This window comes from Carassius gibelio, chromosome B6 (assembly GCF_023724105.1).
Source record: "Carassius gibelio isolate Cgi1373 ecotype wild population from Czech Republic chromosome B6, carGib1.2-hapl.c, whole genome shotgun sequence".
NCBI classification, from domain to species: Eukaryota; Metazoa; Chordata; class Actinopteri; order Cypriniformes; family Cyprinidae; genus Carassius; species Carassius gibelio.
The window spans coordinates 26,336,160-26,352,666 of NC_068401.1; the positions used below are offsets into that span (position 1 = coordinate 26,336,160).

The window sequence follows — 16,507 nt, forward strand, 5'->3', positions numbered from 1 at the left end:
ATGAAGTTTTACTCTGAAAATAATCAGCTAAAACAGATTCTGAGAATGAAAAGTACAGGTGGAACTGTGGAAATAATGGCCAAACACATCGGCTCAATTTTGATCCTTTATGCAAACACAGATGCACACCAATGTCCACATACACACAGAAATGAATCAGCAATCGTAACACTAAGTCACTAATCAGGATTCCTGAGCGTGTGGATTTGTGTTAAAGGGTCTGATTAGGGCAGATTTCTGTAGAAAACAGTTCTTAGGACAGTTTTCAAATACAGGGGATTAGTCGGATGTGATTAGTAAGACAGTTATCCATGGCTAAACTCCAAATATCTAGTTCAAGGAGAACAGTATTCATTTTCCAGACCAATAAAACCAAACAAAACCAGTCCAGGCTGCTCCAAATTTAAAGACAGGCATAAGAAATTATATTTTTTGATTAGATGACTACTAAGATTTTGAGCATTGTGATTCTAAATTCTAATTTCTTTCATTTTTTTTTTTTTTTTTATTATATATACACACATATACATCTTCATAAAAAAATTGTTTAAATATTTCAAAGATATTTTCATTTTTTTAAATCTAAAATTGTACCAGACATAAAAATATGTCTGGTACAATTTAAATGTAAATTATAAATATATTCCTAATTTGACTGATTGTAGTAGTAAAAGCAATAATAGTATAGTGTTCATATTTGAAACATATTTTCAGAAAAACAATACAAATAACGATCATTTATTAATTTGGCTTTTTTTGGGGGGGGGGGGGGGGGTATATTTGACCAATAGTCATGTTTTTGAGATATTGCTTTGTGTATATAGCTTTGTGTATCCAAGTGAGTGCGTGTGTGTTTGAAGTTTTAAGTGCACTAGATGGATTATATTCTTCTATCATCCATTTCCTTTCCTGCTGGCTCTACTACTTCCTGCCTCTCTCGGGTTGTTATTGCATTTCCAGCGTGTCTGGAGGAAAACTGAGGAAGAGCGAGAAGAGGAAGGAGGTGTGAAGAGAGCCGAGGGAAAGCCCGGCATTATAGAGGGCCAAAGAAACAGATGAAAGCAGAACAGATGTGTGCGTTTGTGAGAGAGCAAGACTCTTGATTGTTTGACGGCGCGTGCATATGTGTGGCAGATTAATTCCTTATCTAATCACGATACAATCAGGTCAGACGGATCATCACAGGAAGTTCAAGGTTAGACGGGCATCCCTCTATACTCAGAGGAGGGGATTCCATTAAGGCTCCGTTTCATCATACTTCAAGGCTGCCAGGATTTCAAAGAGGGCATTCCCAAATGGAGCAAAGGAAACCCAAATTTGCATATCTCAACAATAACCTGCTGTCATTGTTTTGAGTAAACCAAAACAAGAGCTTTCTGTATGGCAGTCACATTGTCATGGAAATTGGCTACTGTAAAAAGACTCGTGCACAAAATCTCAATGCTCGCTTTCTTTCAGAGCCAACTATAAGAAAAATTGTTTTCAGTTTTAAATTAGAATCCATATTCACTTCTGCATGGCCATTTAACAATAAAAGCATGAGGAGGATTGCACAACCAGCCAAATATTATGAAATCAAACATAGTTTAATGGCCTTTAGTCGATGTCTGTTAGTTTTGAGGCTGGCTGTGTGCTAGTGCACCTCTAAAAAGCACCCCAAACTATCTTCTTATGGGCTGTTCTTAAGGATTTATGTGGAAAGGTTATGATGTAAAATAATTCAGTTTTATTCTGTTTCAAGAAGAAATACATTACATGAAAGAAAACGTGCCTGTCAAAGCAAATGATTGGATATTTAAAGTTAAGCATCATCTAATTTTACTGTATTTTATATGATTTGAGTTCTACACATTCAAACTAATTACTCTTAGCACTATAGCATGGCGCTAGCAATGTCATGGGTTTGAATGCCAGCGAATACATGTGCTGATAAAATCAGGAGCTTGAACGCAATGTAATTCACCATGTATAAACTGCATCTGCCAAAGGCATAAATGTAAACCTCTTCAAAAACAGAATTTTACTTAACTTTCATTTTTATGCCAACAGCTTGTCTGAAAACATAAAAGTGAGGAGGATGCAAGAAAGAAAATAGAGGTATAAATTCCAGTCCTACTGTTTGGAGATTACAGAGACATGATGATGTGACTGCATCTCCGCCGCTCTCATGTTAGTTTGTTGTTCTTGCACACACACTTATACGCTTCTCGTTAATTCCGCCTCATGTAGAATCAGATGTTGCGAGAAATGCTATAATTGAAAAAAGACAGCAGCGTAAAAGCAAGAAGGCATAAAAAAGTTAAAACAGCATGTAAGTGGGTGTTTACGGAGCTAGAAGTTTTCAGAGAACCAATAAAACATGTATGCATGTGTGCTTTCTTCGCTGATTCATTCATGCCGCTAAAAGAGTTCCAAAAGCATCCTGAAATGAACACAGCCAAATCTACTGTAAGTTTTTTGGACCAGTACTGTGCATGCAATACTGCCACAGAGCAGTGCAAGCTGCCGTTTAATTGCAGGCCGTCTCCATCTTCTCTCATCTGCTTCTCTCCGAGAGTGGCGTCTAGCTCGGGGTTTCCGAGATTGATTTGGCCGCTTTAATTATTAACAAAACATGCAGCGGTTCTGATTGTTTCAGCTGGTGATCATAACAAAATAAATAGAAAACAAAGAGCGATCTTCTTCTTCACCACCTACATAGAATCCCCTAGCCTTGAGGAGCGAGAAAGGAAAGAGGAGGAAAAAAGAGAAATTGGAAATAAATAAAATCCCAGATGGATAGCTCTTCAAATGGAAAATCAACTTCAAAGTCTTATTTCATCGGAGCAGCCTTGAATGCCTGGGCCAAGCCGCACACAGTAACCCCTCAGGTACTCGTGGTAGTGTCAATACACAGATAACACCGGCTAATGAGGGCAGGGTCTTCAGAGCTTGACCACCCGAGACCCTCTCTCTTGTACTGTTTCTTGCTGTTTAACACATATATTCTGCTTCTTCTGTTCTCTTGCCACTATTTATTTATTTAAAGAGCACCTTGCACCTTGACTAATCTCCTCGCCCTTAATATTTGGCTCTGATTAGAGCGAGAACTTCTGCAATAGAGCAGGCCCTGCTGTGGACGTTTTTCGTCACACCAGGCAGGATTATTGCTCATTACATACGGCGGAGCGTTCAGACGCCCCATACCACCGACCACAATACACTTAATGGACAATAATGGCAGCTGGCCGGTTAGCAATGATTCTTTTTTAACTCACTTATTAGATACGAACAGAACCCATGGTTGTAAACAGCAGCTCATTTTCTCAGTTCTACTTAGACACTGGCATATTATGTCAGAAAAAGAAACAAATAAAGGGCTAGTTGTGGCCTCGTTAGACTTGCTAATGAGGACTCCAGTCGCGCGTTCTGTCAAGAGTCTTAAAGGGGACATGACGCTGGAAATATGTTTTCCTTGATCTTGCTATGGAAGCATACTGTAGCTTTCCAAATGCAAAGCTTCTGCCTTAGTTTACATGTTTAAAAACAAACGAAGCTGCAGAAATGGGCCAGAATCATTTGTTATGAGCTCATTAACATATCATAGTCCACAGTTTCACACTAAAGGAAGATAGTTCAAACTAATTGATGGGTGGAGGTTAGTTCATAAGTGTTCATTTACAGTAAATACAACTCTTAAAGATACAGACGCTAAACAGAATGTTTAGGAAATCCTTAGGGTCAGGGAGAAGACAATGAATAAAATATATATAAAATAAAAACCTTCTCTCGAACAATGCTGTGAGTATGCTAGTCCAGTTAATTGAGGGGGGAAAAAATCTGTAAAACACTGGAAAGCTTAATATTTATTGTGATTTTTTTGTATTATTATTATTGAAAGAATCTATCTTATGCTCACCACAAAAGACTGCATTCATGTGACAAAAAAAAAAAAAAAAGAAAAATTTAAAATTTAATTTAATGTAACTGTATTATATTTTAAAATATATTCCAAAATGGTATTTATTCCTGTAATGGCAAAGCAAAATTTTCAGCAGCCATTCATCCAGCATTCAGAAATGATTTGATATTATATTAGTAAAATTTTGTGATATTATATTAGTAACATCTCTCTCTCTCTCTCTCTCTCTCTTTCTCTCTCTCTCTCTGTTTTCCAATAATAGAAAGTTTAAAAGAACATCATTTATATGAAATATATAAACCTTTTGTAATATTATAAATATATGTACTGCTTTTGGTAAATTTACAGCATGCTTGCTTAATAAATGTTTTAATAATATTAAAAACACATACTGTCCACAAACTTTCGAACTGATGAATGGTTTGGTATATAACTCAGTCACAAAGATCATTAACATCAAATCCGTTCACACAAAAGCCAATATTTTCTGGAAAATATGGAATTATTTAGTTTTGGCTTCAGTACAGTAACAATATAAAAACCACTTATATAGTTTTGCATAACACTATGCATTTTTCTTAGGTGGTCATCATATTTGGCAACCTTGGAATTAAAAAGTTTGAAAACCTCTGCACTAGACTATTAACGTTATGGCAATGTTAAAGCTTCTGCTTTACCCAGAAACGATATGCTTATGCAAAGTGTAGTCAAGCGTGCTGTGGAATTTATAGACTGAGAAAAGAAAGAACAAGAGTGAGAGTGTGTGAAAGAGAGAGCAAAGACACTGTGTAACCTCTTGATTCCATGCTGTGTGCAAATACTTAGAACTGTCACACACTGTTTGGCTAGCTTTGTATTGTCATGCTTGCTATGCTAATTTAACACAGATGGAAGTGTTTGTGTGAACTAGCTTCTAATGTTACATGTAGTTCAAACAGATGTGACAGAAACGCAAACAGCGTTAGACCGAGCCAATGGAAGCGGACACATGCACAGCTGTGCTGAATGCAGAATCTGAGAAAAAAAGAAAGAAGAAAACTTTCTTTAAGAATTCTGCTGAGACGATGAGGTTCAATCCAACGGCAGTTGGTGTCAGATCCATTCCAACATGGTGTATTTGTATCTTAAATTCATAAATGAGCACATCTTGCATATGTCTCTGCTCTTTATGAGTAACTAACTAAAGTAATGACACCACTAACTATAATGTTTAATAGAACTGCTGTTTTCAAAAGTGTACATTTTCCACAAAGGTTTATTTTTATTTTATTTTTATTTTTTTACAAGCAACAGTAAAGACATGAGTAAACACAACATTGGTGTTTATTTTCATCCCGATGTATTGTACATACAGGCTTAGTGGGTGTTCACACAGGATGTATTCAAAACAGCTTGACAAAAACGCAATGAGATGGAACAGGATGTGTGCTTCAGGTTTTTATCCTGTTTAGACATCCTAAAAAGATGCACACTCTGAAAATGAGGAAGATATGATGCAACTACCAAATATATATTTCTGACATATGTACACTACTGTTCAAAAGTTTGTGTTGGTATGACGGTTTAAAGGCGGGGTGAAATGCTCGTTTTCACTCAATATCCTGTTAATCTTGAGTAACTATAGAGTAGTAAAAGTATTTAGTTTTATTATATTCATAAGAGAAAGATAGTCTTTACCGATTTTTCCCGGAAAAACACGAGCGCCTGGAGGCGTGACGTGTGGGCGGAGCTAAACAATCACGAGCGCCAGTAGGCTTTTGCGTTGAGAGTGTTTGAAAGCTGTGACAGCTGTGAAGGCTGAAACTGAACGAGAGCAGCAGCAGCGAGGACTCGCTCCGAGCGGGGCTCGAACCCGGGTCTCCGATGGGAGGCGGACGCACTAACAAGGAGGCAGAGATATTTTAAGCAGTTTTACTCACCACCTGTGGTTCCAACACACGATCGTGACCCTTTTTCGTTGGGACTGCATTATCCTTAAGAAATAAACGATATGCAAATCCGTCGTCAAACTGGGCCTTGTTTGTAAAACAAGCATCTTCGAAATGCAGGGAACAAACACAAACACTTGCACAACTCCGTTGATGCTCTGTAAAAATAAACTCCATCCACTGGTCCTTTAATGTTGTTTTTTCTTTGGTAATCTGTGTAGGGTTGTCTTGCCCTGACAACCAAAAACACACTTCTTTTGTGACATTTCGCGACGCTCTCGCTCTGATCAGTGAAGTCTGTTGTGCTCTCAGTGCTCTGCTTTACTGGAGCGCGCGCTCTTCCGGCAGAAGTGCCTCAGGACCCATATAAGGAAATTCTGCTCCATATAACATCACACAGAGCCATACTCGAAACTTGTGACAAACCGGAAGGAGTATTTTTGGAACAGAAATACTGCTTCAAACGTACAACTTAATTTTTGAAACTTTGTCCATGTTTAGCATGGGAATCCAACTCTTTAACAGTGTAAAAAACTCAGTATGCATGAAATAGCATTTCACCCCCCCTTTAATGTTTTCAATGTCCCTTATTACTAATATTAATATTAATATTATTACTATTATTTTATAAATAAAAGTTATCAAAATTAAAACACTAAAAACATTATTTCTGAGGGCAAAGCTGAATTTAGAATTTGCAGCATCTTCAGCGTCGCATGATCCTTCAGAAATCATTCTAATATGCTGATTTGCTGCTCAAGAAACATTGAAAATGTGTGCTGATTAATATTTTTGTGAAAACATAATTCTGTTTTGTTTTGTTTTGTTTTGTTTTTTGTTCAGGATACTTAGAAGAATAGAAAATTCAAAAGAGCAGCGTCTATTTGAAGCTGAAGGTTAATTTTGATTAATTTAATTAATTTTTTATGAAAAAAAAAAAAATGAAGCAATGAAGATTTGAATCATAAAAAGAAGTTGTTTTAAAGACGGGAGTCCATTAGGTGACTTTCAGCACCAGTGCTATCCAGCTGTAGAATATATAAAACTTACGTAAACTAATTGCCAAGTTGAGCCAGTAGGTAGATCATTGCCTACAACAATCCTGGAACTGCTGCTGGGGTCCAGTCCCTTCAATATGAAAGGAGCAGTAGAAACCTCTGCTGTCAGCGCTGCCCTGCAAATCTGCCTCCAAGCCAATTAGTCCGGTCTAGAACTTGCAGATTTCATCCCTGTGGATGAATATTAGAGAGGGGCGATCACGCTGTCCCTGCAAAAATGAAAACGTCAGAGAACAGAATCTATACTTGCATCTCTGGATGACAGGCAAGGTCGATCTCATGACAGGAGGTTTGATTTACAGTAAACCATAATAAGATCGTAGGAGATTCAATTTTTTTTAGACAACAATGCCTCTGTTGCAAAAAGGAGTGAGATACCAACCTAAGCAACTTTTTAGGCACATTCTAGACAGAAAGGCTGTTCCAAGCAATAGGCAGCATTTTGGAGAAAATCTGGCAACATTGCATGATGAGCTAATCCCACTGCACTGAAACATGCCATGCAGATACTTTTTTTTTTCATTAGAACATTTCATTATAAGATCATCAAGCAACAATACAGTATATAGTTTAAAGATGTTCTGTATACTTTCAGCCCGCGTCTACTCTAATCAGCCGTTTACTTTTGGGTCACCACACAGATTAAGATGATATTACTGAAGATGCTTTCTCATACATGAAACAAGAGATTAAACACACCAGATTTATAATACTGAGACACACATGCAAGAGGTTTAAAGTAGCACAATATGTTTTTCATGCATCCATCTCATTTTAAGGCCCTCTTAGTATAATGAAAGGGTCAGGACCTCTAATCCACAATATCGAATTCTGCACAAAAACAATCTGGTTTAAAACAATATCATATGTCTGTGTTTGTGTGTATGTCTGTTTCTGTGTGAGTGACCTTCACAAATGCAAGTGCAGTTCACAACCTCAAAAAAAAAAAAAGTATAATAACAATAATAATAATAAATTCAAGGCATTTTATAATGACATTTATTTTCACAATAAATTACTTTTGATAAATTAAATCTCAATAAATTACTGTAACAGATTAGATTTTTTATCAAATCTAGCTTACTTATTCATTCATTCATTCATTCATTCATTCATTCATTCGTCAAGAGAATTTGGGGTAATATTAAGGGAATTATGTCTAAATAAATAGTTAAGCAAACAAACAAGTAAATTGGTTCCAATAACAGGGGCCCTTTCTTTATGAAAAAATATATTAAAAAAAAGAAAAGAAAACCAAATTATTTGGGTTCCCTTTTGGTTTGCTTTTTTGTGTACACGTGATTGTGGTGGGGTGAAAGAAATAAGCTTGGCCTTAGGTTGGCAGGGGTTTTTGATGATAGCAGAAAATATATCGAACCTCTTTCATTTTTTACAACATGCAGGAAACAATAGAGTGCCGCCCACCCACAAAGCCTTCTTCCCTGAGACAGTTTGATAAAAGTCAATTTGGAAAGCAATGCCCCAAATCTCAAAAGGCCAAAACTGTGTATGTGTGCAAAGGAAAGACAGAGCAAGAGAGCGGGAAAATAAAAAATAGGGCATTTTGAAGGACTATCCGCCTAAACCACTTCATATATGGGCCATCCTGGCATGAAAGCAGCAGATCCCTGAGGTTAAGGGGTATTGACAGGCCAGACTTGTATAAAGGCCAAATGTGAATCCTTTAAGTCTGTGGCCTGTTTTAAGCACTGTAATCCTCCATTGGAGCCACAGAGGTGTTCTCTTTATTTAAAATAGTGGCAATATGACAGAGAATACTGTTGAAAACCACAAAGTGATTAGTCACTGTTAACTCTCTCATTGATAAGAGATCATCAGCATCAACTGGGCGATATGGCCCTGACGAGAGCGGCACCACAGCCAACCATCTCAGATCGACTGGATTCGTTAAAGCAATAACGCTGACTGATGTTAGATAGTCATCAGTCATAGGCAGAGATAAGTGCCTTGTATCTCTTCAGTTATTTACTAATTTCACCAGCATTTTTCCAATAAAGAACTAATAGCAGTCACTTCTAAAATAGGTCCGGAATACATGTTAGAATTATCTATCTTCATAATCAAAATGTAAGAAATTGCTATGCCTCTGAAATAACGTTCATTTTTGACTGACATCAAGCACATTTATTGTTATAGAAACCACTTGATCCAGTCAATTCCTGATGTCTAAAATCAAATCTCAACTATTTTTTTTTTTTCCATTTTATTTTTTTGTCCATTTGCAGACAAGTGTTTGTTGAATCATGCTTGAAAACATTTGTGCATTCCTTTTTGTGGTCACTAGAGGCACATAGCTGACTTCACCAACACACACCACAAAAAACATCTGATGGATTTTTTCCAGGATGTGTGTTTTGGTGCCCTAATGCCAATTTATTAGATTAATAATCGAGTCAGATAACAAATGGCGCCTCTTTTTTTAGATATATGGAACTGTGCCATTAGGACAGATGCCGCGCAGACAGCAGGGACCAAAGAGACAGGATTGCCTGAAGTAGAACAAACTTACTTCCCTTTGGGACAGGCTAATTATTTAGATAATTACTATCTGAACTCTTCATCTGCATAAAACTGACAGCCAGACACCACAGCTGGTCCGTCAGGCCTTTAACACACACTCATCTAAATCACACATGAATACAAACCCGTACTACTCACAAAGGGTTAAACCCTTCATCAACTTTTGTAAATATGCAGACAAACTGACTGCCACTAGGGGGCCAAATCTAAAAGTAGTAGACAGTTCGAATACAGCTTTACAAACATTCTTCACAAGCATGCAAACGCTTGGACAATGCATTGCAAGCGCTAGGACATATTTCTTAAAACAACACAAGTGAATAAGCTTGTGCTGCTCGACAGTCAGTGCTAAATCTACTGAAAACTTCACCGAAGCAATAGCCTGGATAATTTTGCTCACAAATGACAGTGTGAAAACTAAAGTGCTATACATGGAGTAACAGCAAATAACTTCAATAGTGTCAAAAGATTGGTGAGTCTGTCTTTTATTAGCTTCTGTGTAGCGCTCGTGGCTCTGCCAACATCCATTCAGCGAAACTCCATCCAACACGCTGTTTGTACAACTATTTCTATACCGCATATGTCTCCTCATCCCTGTAAAAATAGACTGAGGATGATGTGCATAAGCATGATGTGACATCTACTGAGAGACTGAGGTACACCAAACGTGAAAATGTGACAGGTTTGTGTAAACTATGCATTATGACATCATCAAAGACCAGGAAACATGCGACACATGACAATCGAATGTACAAAATGGTAAAAAAAACATCTGCTGCTAGAACAACTAGACAACCGAGACTGTCGAGATATGGCAAACCTTGTCCTTCACATCCACCAAACTGGGGCAGAAAATGACATTTCTTCTACATGTTCCTATCAACTTGACACTGATTCTTAAAGTATATGGCCCTTTCAGTCAGTCAACATTTTCTGTAATGCAAGTTTTATTATCCGGAAATAAAAAAAGAAGCACAGATAAAATAAGTCATCATTGAACTGGAGAGGTAAAAGTTGGATGACCAGATGTTTTTTTATTGTTTTATTTTTTTAATGCTACTGAACTATAAGGACTCTGATGAATGAAGTGGGTAAGACATTTTGAAGCACTACAAGGGCACAAACACTGGACCCTGCCTTCTACACTAATGCAGGAGCTCTTATCAGACAAAAGCATTTTAAAGAGTAGCAATGCTGACTGCTACTTTCAGGGAAATGTTTCAAACCATCAATCTTGACCAAATAAGAGTGCCCTCACCAGCAGATGCCTCTAGGAGTGACCACTTATCTCAAGTCAGCAGCTCTGCTCTTAATAATACAGAGAGAGTCGAAGAGAGAAAGAGATGGAAAGAGAACACGTGGAGAACGTAAGAGAGAAAGAAACGATGAAACTGTAAGAGAAAGAGAGTGACAATTAGGATTGGATATCGATTGTTTTTTTTTTATGAAACCGGTGCCATATCGATACTTTTAAAACAGTACTGGTTCCTAAACGGTACCTGAACCGATACTTAAAAAAAAAAAGCCACAAAAAACTATGGATAACATTAAAGACCATTACAAATATATCCATAGCTTGCATACGCTCCTTGGATGCTCTCATTTCCCAAGTTGTGGTTCCCTTAACTCTAAGGCTAATAAATGTATTTTACGATCTGAATAAAATTGGCGATTGCAAATTTGGGTACAGTTTATGGAGTTACATGCTATAACCCCGCTAAAAAAAGCCTAGCAAGGCCCATGCTTCTTGTGTACATTTCAGAAAACCAGGACAAATATTTTAATTGATTGCTTAGGCATTTAAGAGGTACCGAAATGAGGCAACGAAATCTGCATTCTGATTTGGTTCGGTTCATACCGGTTCCATAGGCACCGGGTTTTAGTACCCAACCCTAGCGACTAGGGGTGTAACGGTACTTGTATTCGTACAGGACCATTTCGGTACAGGGCTTTCGGTATGGTACACGTGTCTACCAAATGATCGGATGCAATATTTTGTGTGCGGAACATAGGTAAATTTTCGTGTTTCCAAGCGAACATATTAAGTGGCGAATGTCTCCGCGTTCAGCGCAAATCCCGCCCTGCAGCTGATTCTAAGGCCGGTGACACACTGGTTGCGTGACGTGGGCGTGGCGTTTCTGCTGCGTGTCAGTTACATGATGGCTGCTTCGCGTTTTCTGTGTTTTTACACACCAGAATCATGCCTGACGCGGCGCTAGCGCGCTGCTGCTACTGTAGGTGACATAAAGGGAGGTCCAACACAACAACGAAATCTGAGCAGGTCTAAAAACTCAAACTGTTGATGCTGCACTTTACACTTTGGAAAAGTTATATATATATATTTTTTTAAATATGAGCAGGCCTACAAGCTGAGATTGGTCATGCAGGTATAAACAGGTATTTTTCATTATATTTTATTATATGATATTGGTTTGAGACTGAGAGTATTTTGTTTAGTGGAGAACTTCGCAGCAGTATTTTATTTCTTATTCTTTTTTTATTTTATATATATATATATATATATATATATATATATATATATATATATATATATATATATATATATATATATATATATATATCTTATTAAAAAGTATTTAAAAAAGTGTAAACAAATTGTAAAAAAAAAAAAAGTTTATAGTAATAAACAACCTGCAGTTTAATGTTTGCATTTCTTTCCCTTTGTGTACCAAAAATGAACCGAACCGTGACTTTAAAACCGAGGTACATACCGAACCGTGATTTTTGCGTACCGTTACACCCCTACTAGTGACAATAAGAAAATAACCCATATTGGCACCGGGTTTCGGTACCAAACCCTAGTGACAATAAGAAAATTGCCCAAATCAATTAATAATGGCAAAACTTGATTTCAAACAAGATTCTACCACAACCAAAAAAAATTGGTATTGTTTCCAACAAGATGCTTTGTTGTTTTAAAAATTATAAGACTTTCATTCTGCAATTTAAAGGCCTAGACACCGGAAGTCGACTATGGTGCCATTTAACATCATTTGTGCCTGGTACAAACATTTGTGCATCAAAATACCACAAAAAAAAACCATAGTCAACTCTCCATAACAGCAGGTGGCAGTAGTCTGTATTCACCACTCAAAAAAGGAAACCATAAGAGCTAGGACTATGAATGAATATACAATGAGAAAAGCATTATTGTTTGTACCCCTTTTAAATTTTCCTGTTTATTGGTTTTGTCACTTAAGTTATTTTCAGGCTAGTTTCGCTAAGCTGAACACCCAATCAAAGTGCTCACTCACTGACAGGCTTTTATTTGACATGCTCAATTGGCCGAAAAACCATGAGAGTGATCAGACTACTGGCAATGGTGTGGAACAAATGGCAAAATCTAGGCCCATCAGACACTCAACGACAGCTTGACATTGTTAGCTTGGTGTTTATGGGCCTCATTGCAAAAAAAAAAAAAAAATAAATAAAATAAAATAAAACAAAAATTCTGAAGAAAAATCATGCTGCTCTATTCCAAAAATAGGCTTACATTGGAGTGACATGGACATGTTTAAATAATAACTCATGGATCTAGCACTCAGTCCAAGTCAATGCAGACAACCCCACTAATGCAAAGGTAAAGTTCCTTGCCCCAGGAGTATCCCTACTCTTTACTTAAGAAAGGGATCCATTTCCTATCCTATATCTCAGACCAGAAATGGGAGCTCTATACACATGCATAATTCATGAGGTCTCTTTTTCTTTACAAAAGTCTTACAGTAAATACACCTTCACTATGAAGAGAGTATTGACCAACTTTCTAAAACACTTAGACACTGTCTTTCTACACAAAGTATGGCATGAGGCTTCAGAGCACATCTAGCCTCTAAGAGCCACTTTAGAGAGGAAAACATTTGAAACGGGGCCATGACATCACAGTTAAGGACATTGAAGAGGACTTCGGGAGTTTAATCAATGTCCAGTTTGTAAAGATTTACATTTGCTCCCTCAGTCCTGCTAACATCATCAATACAGAAAAAAATAAATGCTTTCTGTAACTTTTGAGGTTTTTCAGGTTCTCATTATTGAACAACCTACTGTAGCAGGATCCGAAGTGTCAACCTACCTCATATCATCTAATTAGTGAGACTCTAATGGCGTCAAGAGCGCTCACTCTCACTAATCAGCACCTACCGTAGACTCAGTCATTGTTCAGTTTGGTCAGCACGGCATAGCTAAGCTCATTTTCCTCTCACCGGAATGAATGAATTGCCCCTGGTCTATCTTCAAACCACCTTGTCCCGACAGAAGGTCAATAAATCAATAATGCGTGCAAATACACGAAAAAGCAATTCAAAGTCGCAATTTTTCTATCTCAAGCATGTCCCTACAAGCTCAGAAATGTTTCTCTTCCCTGCTGGCAGGTCTCCTCAGACATAGCCTAGCTCTGCTTCATGAATATTCCAGGACATGACGGAGAAAAACAGCAGTTATGACAGTCACACAACCCTGGAATGAGTTCATAATCAATCCCATGATTCCTTTCTGCTTGCGAACCTTGAGCACATGCACCTGAGGCTCATCAGGGCAGATAACCAATGATAAGTCTCTGCGTTCCACTGCGACAGTGACTTATTGAACAGCAAAGCAATGTATCTATTCAATTGGTCCATCACTAGTGAAGATATACATGCACTAGCTGTGTTTTCTGTAATGAGAGGTAGCTTATTTCGAAGATGTTATAAGGCATGAAGGACCATTTATTGACACGCTCTGAAGTGTAGTGTCGACTTACTGTGTTTGACTTCTTCCCTTCTGTCCGCCGTCCTGAGGTGAGAAAACAGCAACTGATTGCAGAGCAATAAACAGGGATAAACTCCATAATGAACTCAATTGGTTTTGTGTTAATTACGGCTCATTTCAATAACTAATATTGGTCGTAAAATTGTTCTAAAGGCTCAGGGGAGCAATGACTGACAGTTGGCGAGATGTACAACATATTAGCAGAGCTGCAGTTGGAACTGAAGGATCACCTCCTATCAGTAAAACTGGTTGCCTTGTGCACTTATCCCCAAACTAATGCATTCTAACGGATTGTGTGCAGCATCTTGGGTGTAATTGACCTGAGGTTAATCACACTGCTGACCTTTAAGAGATGACAGAGGAGGGTACAAGATATACTGCACATTCACTCTGACCTCCAGACAACAAGCAATATGTTCTCCAAAAACAACCTTTTTCATATTACAGCTCTAATTCCATTAGCAATCCCATTAGCAATTCAACAGAATATGATTCTGGTTTACAAAGCTATTTATCAAACCAGAATGTAAAGGACGAAATACATTTGGTGCATGAAGAAAATTAACAAACTGCGTCTGGGTGCATCTGTGCATGTAACCAAGAGAACTCCAAGAACAAAAGAGAGGCCACAAGACCCCCATTCTCCCGAGGGAAGATGATGACAGTCCTTGACGCACAAAGCTGACCAACTACAGGTTTCCTAACTTTCTTTGCCACCTGCTGGACCTCTATGCTGCTTCAACTTGCTTTAAAAGATCAGCTATTGTTCTAGTCCCCAGGGGCCGTAAGAAACTTTAATGACTTTGAACTCATGACCAATTGAGCAACTTGTTTTGACCCACTTTGAAACAAGTCCCTGCTGTACCCCAAGAAGTTCTCTGACTTGGAAAGGATAGTTCACAACAGGGCTCAAATGGAGCTTTACTTCTTGTCACAATGACTTGCCCATCTGAAATCCTGCAGCAAGATTTATAACTAAACCACTACCTTGAAAGGGAGGCAAACACGAAACCAGGTCCAGTGTGGTGGTCTAAATCTACACTAAACTTATGGAGTCTGCCCTCACTTCACCAATAACAATCTGTACTAGCCTATTCCTTTAGCTTCTTTAAACTGATGTCCTGAAAGCCATCAGACAAGACCTCTAACACTCCAGCCATCACCCATTTGAAACAGTGATCCTACTCAAGACCAGCCTTTTTATAAAACAGTAGGTTCTTATTATCAGATTAACAACATCTCTGAAACATAGACATTACTGTACTCTAGACATTTCCAGGATGTTACATCTACTGTCATTCAACAGTCATATATTTACATTTAAGTAACCTTGAAATTAATAATACATTTAATTATTTTAATTTCATTTTGACGCTGAATTTTAGTTACAAGATAAGTATATGTGTGTTTCACGAGTTCACGCTTACATATAATTAAGTGAGGTATGGTATGCATATTTGGCGTGCTGTCCGGGGAAGGGCTCCAAGCTCGAGAATGGCTCGAACCTAGAATACCCCCCATTCCCCGTCTATTTATAAAGTGAACTCAAGTGAGGATATGGGGTGGAGGAGGGCTGCTGATAAACCGTCAATGGATAGAGGTAAGTCAGCAGTATTTATACTATGGGATTGATTACTTGATTATGGTCTCCCTGTGTTGATTAAGTATCTGACGCGCTCCTCCCGGATCTTGTTAATAAAACATCATTTAATTCTGTATGAGACAGCAATGAGTGTGATTGGACAGTTCACCCCAGGATGATATGGGAAAGTGACCATTCACACTGCAATGATGAGGACGAGTCCCATTGGAAAACCACTGTAATTGGCTGTACACTGAGCTACTCTTATGCATGGTGACATCAGGAAGCATGCAGGTCATTCCTATCATCTCATCGACTGCCCGGGAGAATATTCCTAACGCAGACAAAGTGTATTCATATTCCCTGCAGACATGCTGGAAGTTAGAAGCAGGGACATGGGCAAAAAAGAAAGATGCAGAGATAAAATAGGGTGAAATCTTATGTATCAGTCCATACATGCTCTTATAATGGAGCTGAAGGGGTGTTGGTGACTATAAAGTGAGCATGTCGAGAGTCATAAGGTCCCTGTGGTAGAAACAAGCCCTATTTTTTGTCTTACAGTCATGGTTTATTTCTGAATTTCCTTTGTTGCCTTCTCTACTGCAAATATTCTACTTCTCCATTCACCACCCTCTTATTTTCTGTCGGTCTCTGTCACACCCACATAGACCTTGTGGAGTTTAGTGAACACATTCAAGCAGCTACAAATGCACACACACACATATAGAGC

At 38.0% G+C, this 16,507-nt stretch overlaps 2 protein-coding genes across 4 annotated transcripts in view; one reads left to right on the forward strand and one right to left on the reverse strand.

The window, feature by feature from the left end:
- Positions 1–16,507, forward strand: part of LOC127959601 (protein unc-50 homolog) — a 922,469-nt gene that overhangs the window by 450,178 nt on the left and 455,784 nt on the right. The window lies entirely within an intron of this gene.
- Positions 1–16,507, reverse strand: part of LOC127959591 (protocadherin-9) — a 257,971-nt gene that overhangs the window by 176,888 nt on the left and 64,576 nt on the right. The gene's annotated exons all lie outside the window — the stretch shown is intronic.